Source organism: Natator depressus, chromosome 3 (assembly GCF_965152275.1).
Source record: "Natator depressus isolate rNatDep1 chromosome 3, rNatDep2.hap1, whole genome shotgun sequence".
In the NCBI taxonomy this organism is placed as follows: domain Eukaryota; kingdom Metazoa; phylum Chordata; order Testudines; family Cheloniidae; genus Natator; species Natator depressus.
The window spans coordinates 203387860-203397727 of NC_134236.1; positions in this window are offsets into that span (position 1 = coordinate 203387860).

Below are 9868 nucleotides of genomic sequence, written 5' to 3' on the forward strand. Positions count from 1 at the left end.
GCAGTTTTTTAAAGAGATGTTACTAAGGGCGTGAGCAAGCTATCCCAATGTGTAGGAAAGATAGGCAGTATGGTAAGAGGCCACCTGGCTTAGCCAGGAGATCTTCAATGACCCGAAACTCAAAAGTCATACAAAAAGTGGATGCTAGGTCAAATTACAAAGGATGGATATAAAAAGCTAACACATGCAATAGGGACAAAATTATGCAAGGCATAAAAGGAGATTAAACATGCTAGGAACACAAAGGGTAACAAGAAAACATTTTACAAATACATTAGAAACAAGAGGAAGACCAGGGAGGGTGGACCCATTATTCAGTGGCAAGAGAGAGATAATAACTGAAAAGAAGCAATGGCCAAAGTGTTAAATGCCTTGGGAGGAGGGGGGGGGGGTGTTTGCTTTTTTATTTTCCCCACCAAAAAGGTTAGCAGTGAATTTGATCAGACTAACACAGTGAACATACATGAGTATAAATGGGGTAGGATTTGAGGCTAACATAGGAAAAGAACAAGAATTTAGTTAGATGTCTTCAAGTCAGCAGGGCCTGATAAAATACATCCTAGAATACTTAGGGGATTGTCTGAAGGGATCACTAAGCCACTAACAATTATCTTTGAGAACTTATGGAGGATGGGAGAGATCCCAGAGGACTGGAAAAAAGGCAAATATAGTTCCTTCCTATCTATAAAAAGGGGAATAAGGACAACCCAGGGAATTATAGACCAGTCCTCTTACCTTTGGTACCTGGAAAGATAATTAATTATTTGCTCCATCAATCAATTTGTAAGCACCTATAAGATAATAGGGTGATAAGTAACAGTCAAGAACAAATCATAACAAACCAACCTAACCACATTCTTTGACAGGGTAACAAGCCTTATGGAGGCAGGGGAAGCAGTGGATGTGAGGCTTTTGATGCTGTCTCACATGACCTTCTCATAAGCAAACTATGGAAATATAGCCTGCCTAGACAAATCTGCTATCAGGTGGGTGCACAACCAAATGGAAAACTGTGCTCCGAGAGCAGTTCTCAATGGTTCACAGTCCAGTTGGAAGGGCATATTGACTGGGATCCCACAGGGATCTGTCCTAAATCTGGTTCTTTCAAGATCTTCATAAATGATTTAAATAATGGCATAAACAGTATGCTTTTATAAAGTTTGTGGATGATACCAAACTGAGAGGGGTTAGAGGTGCTTTGGAGGACAGGACTAGAATTCAAAATGATCTTGACAAACGAGAGAAATGGTCTGAAATAAATAAGATGAAATTCAATAAGGACAAATGCAAAGTATTTAGGAAGGAACAATCAATTGCACAAATACAACACGGGAAATGACTACCTAGAAAGGAGTATGGCGGAAAGGGATCTGGAGGTTAGAGTCGATCACAAACTAAATATGAGTCAACAGTGTGAAACGCTTGCAAAAAAAAAAAAAAAACATCGTTCTGGGCTGTATTAGCGGGAGTGTAAGCAAGACATGGGAAGCAATTCTTCCACTCTACTCTGCACTGACAAGGCCTCTGCTGGAGAAAATATGACCTAGGACAATAAAGATTAAAAAAACTGGGTTGTTTAATCTGGAGAAGAGAAGACCGAGTGGGGGGTGGGGGAGAGGGGAACGTAACAATCTTCAAATATGTAAAGGTTGTTATAAAGAGGAGGGTGACAAATTGTTCTCCGTATTCACTGAGGATAGGCAGTGGGCTTAAATTGCACAAAGGATGGTTTAGGTTGGACATTAGGAAAAACTTCCTAATTGTCAGGGTGGTTAAGCTCTGGAATAAATTGCCCAGGGAGGTTGTGGAATCTCCATCACTGGAGGTTTTTAAGAGCAGGTTAGACAAACACCTGTCAGGGATGGTCTAGATAATACTTAGCCTTGCTTCAGTGCAGGCCCTGAGCAATGTAACAAGGTTGATCTAATTTTTAAGAGTAGACCAGATCACAGTTGCAGCGCTACATCTTTTAATAGTAATTTCAAGAGGAGCAAGTTTCATAGAATCATAGAATCTCAGGGTTGGAAGGGACCTCAGGAGGTCATCTAGTGCAACCCCCTGCTCAAAGCAGGACCAATCCCCAATTTTTGCCCCAGATCCTTAAATGGCCCCCTCAAGGATTGAACTCACAACCCTGGGTTTAGCAGACCAATGCTCCAGGCAGATGAGCTGTGATATAGTGGAGGGATATTTATCTTTCAGACTAATTAGTCCTCACCTCAGGGTGTTGAGAGGATAACAGGAATGCTGATTCAGGAAACCTGAGCTACTCTAATCCTTGCTTGAGGATCCATTGTCTACTCGCAGAAAGATAATTAGCATTAAAGTACAAGGGAGAGACTTTTTGTTCTGTGTTTGTGCAGCACCTAGCACAATGGGGTCTAGTGAGTAGGGCAATGAAAGGGGAATCATAAGACTGGAGTCTCATGACTTCCAGCTCGCCATTTCTGCTATGTACGCTTATGCAAGTTATTTCACCTCTCTGTACCCTTTGTCTTGTCTACTCAGGTTAACTGTTCAAGGTAGATTGTGAATGACCAGTGGCCTCCTGCAATGAAAGGTTTTTTCAAACTAGAGCTAGAAACTCATTTGCCAAGAAATAACAAGTACCAGAAGCTGAAATTTCAGCATATCCTTGTTATGTGCGCAATACTATGGATGGATGGCACTGGAAATGAGAGAGACCTCTTGCTATGTGACTGTATTTTGCAAGTCTTAGAGCACATCACCAATGAAGAACTGGTTTATTAAGCAGTTCAAGTTGGCATCTGTCTACCTGTGTCTCTAAAGTGCCTTGTACAATGGGGCCCTGATTCTCATGGGAACCCTGGGGTGCTACTAATTTTATTTTACTGTCTCTGAAATCAAACTGCTGCTGGGTGTAGCAAAAATGTGTTTCAGTAAATAAAAAACAAGCTTTCTATCATTTGGGCCTTTCTGAACTTGGTTTATGTTGCCTCCACTGTCCATCTCAGGAGAGACGGCAAACTCAGAATAAACACTGTCAGTTTTCTTTTTCAAATTAGAATCATAGAATCTCAGGGTTGGAAGGGACCTCAGGAGGTCATCTAGTCCAACCCCCTGCTCAAAGCAGGACCAATCCCCAATTTTTGCCCCTGATCCCTAAATGGCCCCCTCAAGGATTGAACTCTCAACTCTGGTTTTAGCACGCCAATGCTCAAACCACTGAGCTATCCCTCCTTCAGTTTCCTTGGTCTGACTGAGAAGATGGACTCCAGTGTGGCAGTGTATGGCTGTGCTTGCATTCACTAGTGGTTTATAATTATATGGTAAAAATGAGAAACTGAAAAATAGTGAGCGGTGACACTTTTTTGTATTTTTATGTCTGATTTTGTAAGAAAATAGTCTTTAAGTGAGGTGTAACTTGGGGGTACACAACACAAATCAGACTCCTGAAAAGGGGTACAGTAGTCTGGAAAGGTTGAGAGACACTGGTTTAGAGGGAACCACAATTCTGGATTTTGTACTGAAAATGGAATATCTTATTCATATAAACTTTAGATCTTTGAGCAGCTTTAAGGAGGTCAGACCCTTTGAGGAGGTCAGACCTGATGATCACAGAGGTGCCTGCTGACCTTTAAATCTAGAATTTATGACTGGATTTCAACTTCGCCTCCAAAGAAAAAATGTCTGAGCAGACTGTGTTTCTGAATCCTTTATCTAGCCGAGTAAAACCCGTGCTGATTTTAGAGCAGTTAGAAGAGTCAAGCTTTAAGCAGAATGCTGGTCTAAACCTTAACTATAGTAGACCTGGAGAGGTTCACTAGCATTCAAACCCTCAAGAGACCGAAGTTCAAACATCAGAAATTCATTGGCCAGAAGGCCCTGTAAAAGCAGGCTGGGGATCTGAAACTAACAGTCCAAATGCAAGCTGATGATAGTCACACCCAAATACTGTTCTTATCTGGGAAATCAGACACAAGATCTGCTTTAGTTCCTGGTAGAAAACATTAACTCCAGTAGCCAGGTTGCGGGGCATATACTGATAGCACAGAGCTAACAGGTGCTCTTTAACAATGCCTACCAGAGCTACCTTTCCACAGAAAAGTCCAAAGGTTACAGACTGTGTCAATAATGATATACCAGGATCTTTGATAGAGAAACCACTTTCCCTGTGACTCCCAGGCTCTTTTCATTGTTACATTTTACTGGAGAGAGTGAAGGGCTAGTTAGATTTATCTGCTGCTCCTCGAGCACCATCTGCTGCCTACTCTGGGTAGTCCTGCATTTGTATCCAGTGTCTTCCCTTTGGAGAATAGGGTGGGTCTTTAGCATCCAGTCTGAAGAAGATTATTAATTGTATTATCATAGTGCCTTGAAGCCCCAGTCATGGACCGTGAACCCATTGTGCTAAGCTGTAGCCTTCAAAATGATTTAAAAACAACAACATCTTTTCCCCCTTTTCTACTGCAAGGTCTATTTCCGTCCATTTCATTACCAGCGGGGGCAGAGGTTTGGCATAGCCGTGACTTCTGCAGCACGAGCAAGACAGGAAGCTCTTAAAAGAAAAGCCCCATCCTCATTTGAAGAGGCTACTCCCTGGCAATTCAGGCTGCCTTAGGCCAGAGCCTGCATAGGGCCGGGGGGGGGGGGGGGAGTAAAATGACTGTGATGTGCTGGACCAATCTGCAAATCAAATTATTGACCCAGTGGAGTCTGCACTGGGAGTCTCCATTATGACAGTGAGACGGTGCTCAGTCTAATGAAGAGTGCTTCTGCAGAGGGCTCGTCCCCACTACAGACACAGTGCCTTGTTGTTTCTGCTCGACACCAGACACACGCAGTAGAATGGCAGAGGGGCGCCTCAATGAGTGACAGGAGATCCATAAAACCCTCTGTTGTGCTGAGCCCTCCCCTGAGCTGACATCTCAAAGGGCGTGAAAAGCGGGAAGCAAGTCGGTGTGACTAGCTGGGTAGCTGGGATGTTACAATTCTCGTTGAAAGGATGCCCAGAAGGGAGACAAAGCAATGATGTGACGCAAAGGGAGTTTGAACTAAAAGATCCACTGACTACAGGGCTCAGGCAGCTCGTGAGGCTACCCAAGCTAACGGGCAAATCGTTGCAAGACGAGGGAAAGTTTGTACGTGGACCATCAAAAATGTGCTTTGATTGGGTCATTTAGATGAGATCAGCTTCCTAACCCTGCTGGGCACTTCTGGGGAGTGCTGGGCAATGCACATAGCTCAGCAGGGCAGCGGCATCAGTCTCACAGGGGCCGTTCTCTTCACTGTGGTCATCACTACGGCCACCCATGCCGGGACCTGGGGCTTTACCTGTTGCCTTTCTTGCTGACCCTGAAATGGATATTATGATTGGTTCAGACAAAGAAAGGCAAGCCAATGACATCACCAGTGCCATGGTGATGCTCTGTATGAAGGTTCTTGTCACCCCCTCCCAGCATGAGAGTTTGCACCCTCTGTCTTATTCCTTCTTCCGACATCTTGTCTTTTTGCCAGCACAGCTCTAACCTTGCAAGGCTTTGGGGCCAGTTCTCCAAGCAAAAAGCTGTCCTGGGCAGCCCAACCTCAGTGAAAAAGATTGGTCTCCCCCAGATTGGCCAGAGGAAATTAAAGGTAGATCAGCCAGACACTTCTCAGAGCGGAGGAGTAAAGCCAGATCCCGGCGTGTCGGACGGAGTCTTGGGGCATGTACTTTGTTTGTAGCTTTCCAGCAACTGAACTGCCACCCAGGCAGGAGACAAAGCAGCATTTACTGCACTTCTTTTATCCCTCCCCTGTTGTTAATTCTATGTACTGCACACCAGGACCCCATTGTTGTGCTAGGCACTGTACAAACACAGAACAAAAGGACAGCCCCGGCTTCAAAGGGTATGTCTACATAGCAATTAAACACCCGCAGCTGGCCCTGGTCAAGACATTAGGGCTCACTCGAGCTCTGGGACCCCATGAGGGGGTGGGGATGGTCCCCGAGCCTGGGCTCCGGCCTGAGCCCAAAGTCTACAGAGGAATTTTTAGTCCCACAGCCCAAGCCCCAGTGTAGACGTACCCCAAAAGCTTACGCTCTCCATAACCGTGTGTGTTTATCCTGTTCTGAGAGGAGATACCACGAGAGTTTAACATCAGGGCCTAAGAGCTAACACCTCAAAATGATACTTCCTCACCAAGGACAATTGACAGCCTCTGAGAAACTGTCAAGCAACAGTTATTCTCTTTGAAAAACTTCACACTCTAAAGTTTAGAAGCATACGCTTGGGCCTATGTGTGCATGCAGGCCTGTACACACGCACATATAGTGAAGAGGGAATTACACACAGTGATACACAGATTAATTTGATCATTTTTATGTAAAATGTTTAATGTATTTTTTTTTCTTTTAAAGCATTTAATAAAAGTTTGCATTGTCCCGTATGCAGCAAGACAAACCGCCTCCCTGGCAACAACACCCTGAACCCACATCCCGATTCATGCGGAGCTGGAAGAGTAGTAAATGGGTAAGCGGAAAGAATGCCCTCACAACTCTAACTGATCTTCCCAAAACACCAGCGGAGGAATGTACTTCTCTAATGCAAGAGGGACCTTTTATTGCTGCACTATGACAGGTTTGCATAGCAAATAGAAAAGGAGACTATCTGAAGTACAAAGCAATATCTGAGATTTTTATCCCATGCCCTTTTTCTTGCACGGCCTCTGATTTTTTCCCCAAAAATATCCATGCCTATGCTATCGTGTTAATTACCAATATTAGTTGTCTGGTCTGGAGTAATAGCTCTTTGTGACTGGTGTAACTTCATTGACTTTAATGGAGTGGCAGCTACTTAGTTACATTGCCAATTTTCAGACCAATCTGTCAGTATTTTATTGGAAACAATAATATTAAAGAACAGCCTGACAGCAAGAATGTAGAAGATGTCGCTTTAAAGCACACCATCACAGGGTGTTAGGGGATGAGGTTCTTTGGCCTGTGTTCCGCCAGAGGTCCCTTCTGATGTTAAAATCTGTGGCTCTATCTCCAAGCCTTGAGCCACAGGTATTGGAATAGACCCACGTAACAGCCTAAACTCCTTAAAAGAAACAATACATATTTTGTGTAACAAAAGCCATGTTATTGTGAGATTGCAAAGGCTTTGATTTTTTTTTTTTTAAGTATGCAAAAATCATCATCACCCTTGAAACCGTGAATCTAATCAGCGCAAAGAGACAAGGCGAAAGAATTGGCATGTCCTACAAGCTGCACAGCAAAACTGAACTGGGAAAGAGAACACATGGAAGTATGGTCACAACGCTATAGGAGGTCCTTATTCAAAGCCCCTTGGCATTAATGGAAAGGCACCCATTGAGTTCAACAAATTTATCTGAGCATAAGCTTTCGTGAGCTACAGCTCACTTCATCGGATGCATTCAGTGGAAAATACTTGGTACATTGGCATCGGATGAAGTGAGCTGCAGCTCACGAAAGCTTATGCTCAAATAAATTGGTTAGTCTCTAAGGTGCCACAAGTCCTCCTTTTCTTTTTGCGAATACAGACTAACACGGCAGCTACTCTGAAACCTGTCATTGAGTTCAATGGCTATTGGCTCTGGTCCTTAAAGCAGAGTGAGGACTTCCCAAACAGTGCCCATCCAGCCTTTGGATTAGCTGTTCTCTTTCAGATTTCATTTTCTTCCCACTGTATTCCCTTACGCATTCCATCCATCTGTAACCTTTACATGAATAGTCAATTCTTTCTTAGTTCCTGGCAGCGTGGGGGCTGAGCCTGCTGCCAGAGAACAGGCAAGCTGATGATTCAAGCTTTGCTCACATGGTACATGGTCTTAATCGTGCTTTGTGACTGCGAGTGCTCTAGATCAGCGCTTTTCAAACTCTGGGTCGCGGCATGTCAGGCACCGGGTCGCTCTGGTCAGCACTGCTGACCGGGACGCTAGAAGTCCCATTGGTGGAGCTGCCCAGCTGAGGCAGGCTAGCGCCTACCTGTTTCGACACCGCGCTGTGCCCTGGAAGCAGCCAGCAGCGGGTCCAGCTTCTAGACGGGGGGGCCCCAGGGCTCTGCACGCTGCCCCTGCCCTGAGCACCAGCTCCGCACTCCCATTGGCTGGGAACCGGCCAATGGGAACAGCGGTGCCTGCAGGCGAGAATCATGTGAAGCCACTTGCGCGCCTCCACCTAGGAGCCGGACCTTAGCCGGACCTTAGCCGGACCTTAGCCGGACCTTATCAGGGTTGGAAGGGACCCCAGAAGGTCATCTAGTCCAACCCCCTGCTCGAAGCAGGACCAATTCCCAGTTAAATCATCCCAGCCAGGGCTTTGTCAAGCCTGACCTTAAAAACCTCTAAGGAAGGAGATTCTACCACCTCCCTAGGTAACGCATTCCAGTGTTTCACCACCCTCTTAGTGAAAAAGTTTTTCCTAATATCCAATCTAAACCTCCCCCATTGCAACTTGAGACCATTACTCCTCGTTCTGTCATCTGCTACCATTGAGAACAGTCTAGAGCCATCCTCTTTGGAACCCCCTTTCAGGTAGTTGAAAGCAGCTATCAAATCCCCCCTCATTCTTCTCTTCTGCAGACTAAACAATCCCAGTTCCCTCAGCCTCTCTTCATAAGTCATGTGCTCTAGACCCCTAATCATTTTTGTTGCCCTTCGCTGGACTCTCTCCAATTTATCCACATCCTTCTTGTAGTGTGGAGCCCAAAACTGGACACAGTACTCCAGATGAGGCCTCACCAGTGTCGAATAGAGGGGAACGATCACGTCCCTCGATCTGCTCGCTATGCCCCTACTTATACATCCCAAAATGCCATTGGCCTTCTTGGCAACAAGGGCACACTGCTGACTCATATCCAGCTTCTCGTCCACTGTCACCCCTAGGTCCTTTTCCGCAGAACTGCTGCCTAGCCATTCGGTCCCTAGTCTGTAGCGGTGCATTGGATTCTTCCATCCTAAGTGCAGGACCCTGCACTTATCCTTATTGAACCTCATCAGATTTCTTTTGGCCCAATCCTCCAATTTGTCTAGGTCCTTCTGTATTCTATCCCTCCCCTCCAGCGTATCTACCACTCCTCCCAGTTTAGTATCATCTGCAAATTTGCTGAGAGTGCAATCCACACCATCCTCCAGATCATTTATGAAGATAGTGAACAAAACCGGCCCCAGGACCGACCCCTGGGGCACTCCACTTGACACCGGCTGCCAACTAGACATGGAGCCATTGATCACTACCCGTTGAGCCCGACAATCTAGCCAGCTTTCTACCCACCTTATAGTGCATTCATCCAGCCCATACTTCCTTAACTTGCTGACAAGAATACTGTGGGAGACCGTGTCAAAAGCTTTGCTAAAGTCAAGAAACAATACATCCACTGCTTTCCCTTCATCCACAGAACCAGTAATCTCATCATAAAAGGCGATTAGATTAGTCAGGCATGACCTTCCCTTGGTGAATCCATGCTGACTGTTCCTGATCACTTTCCTCTCATGTAAGTGCTTCAGGATTGATTCTTTGAGGACCTGCTCCATGATTTTTCCAGGGACTGAGGTGAGGCTGACTGGCCTGTAGTTCCCAGGATCCTCCTTCTTCCCTTTTTTAAAGATTGGCACTACATTAGCCTTTTTCCAGTCATCCGGGACTTCCCCCGTTCGCCACGAGTTTTCAAAGATAATGGCCAAGGGCTCTGCAATCACAGCCGCCAATTCCTTCAGCACTCTCGGATGTAACTCGTCCGGCCCCATGGACTTGTGCACGTCCAGCTTTTCTAAATAGTCCCTAACCACCTCTATCTCCACAGAGGGCTGGCCATCTCTTCCCCATTCTGTGATGCCCAGCGCAGCAGTCTGGGAGCTGACCTTGTTAGTGAAAACAGAGGCAAAAAAAGCATTGAGTACATTA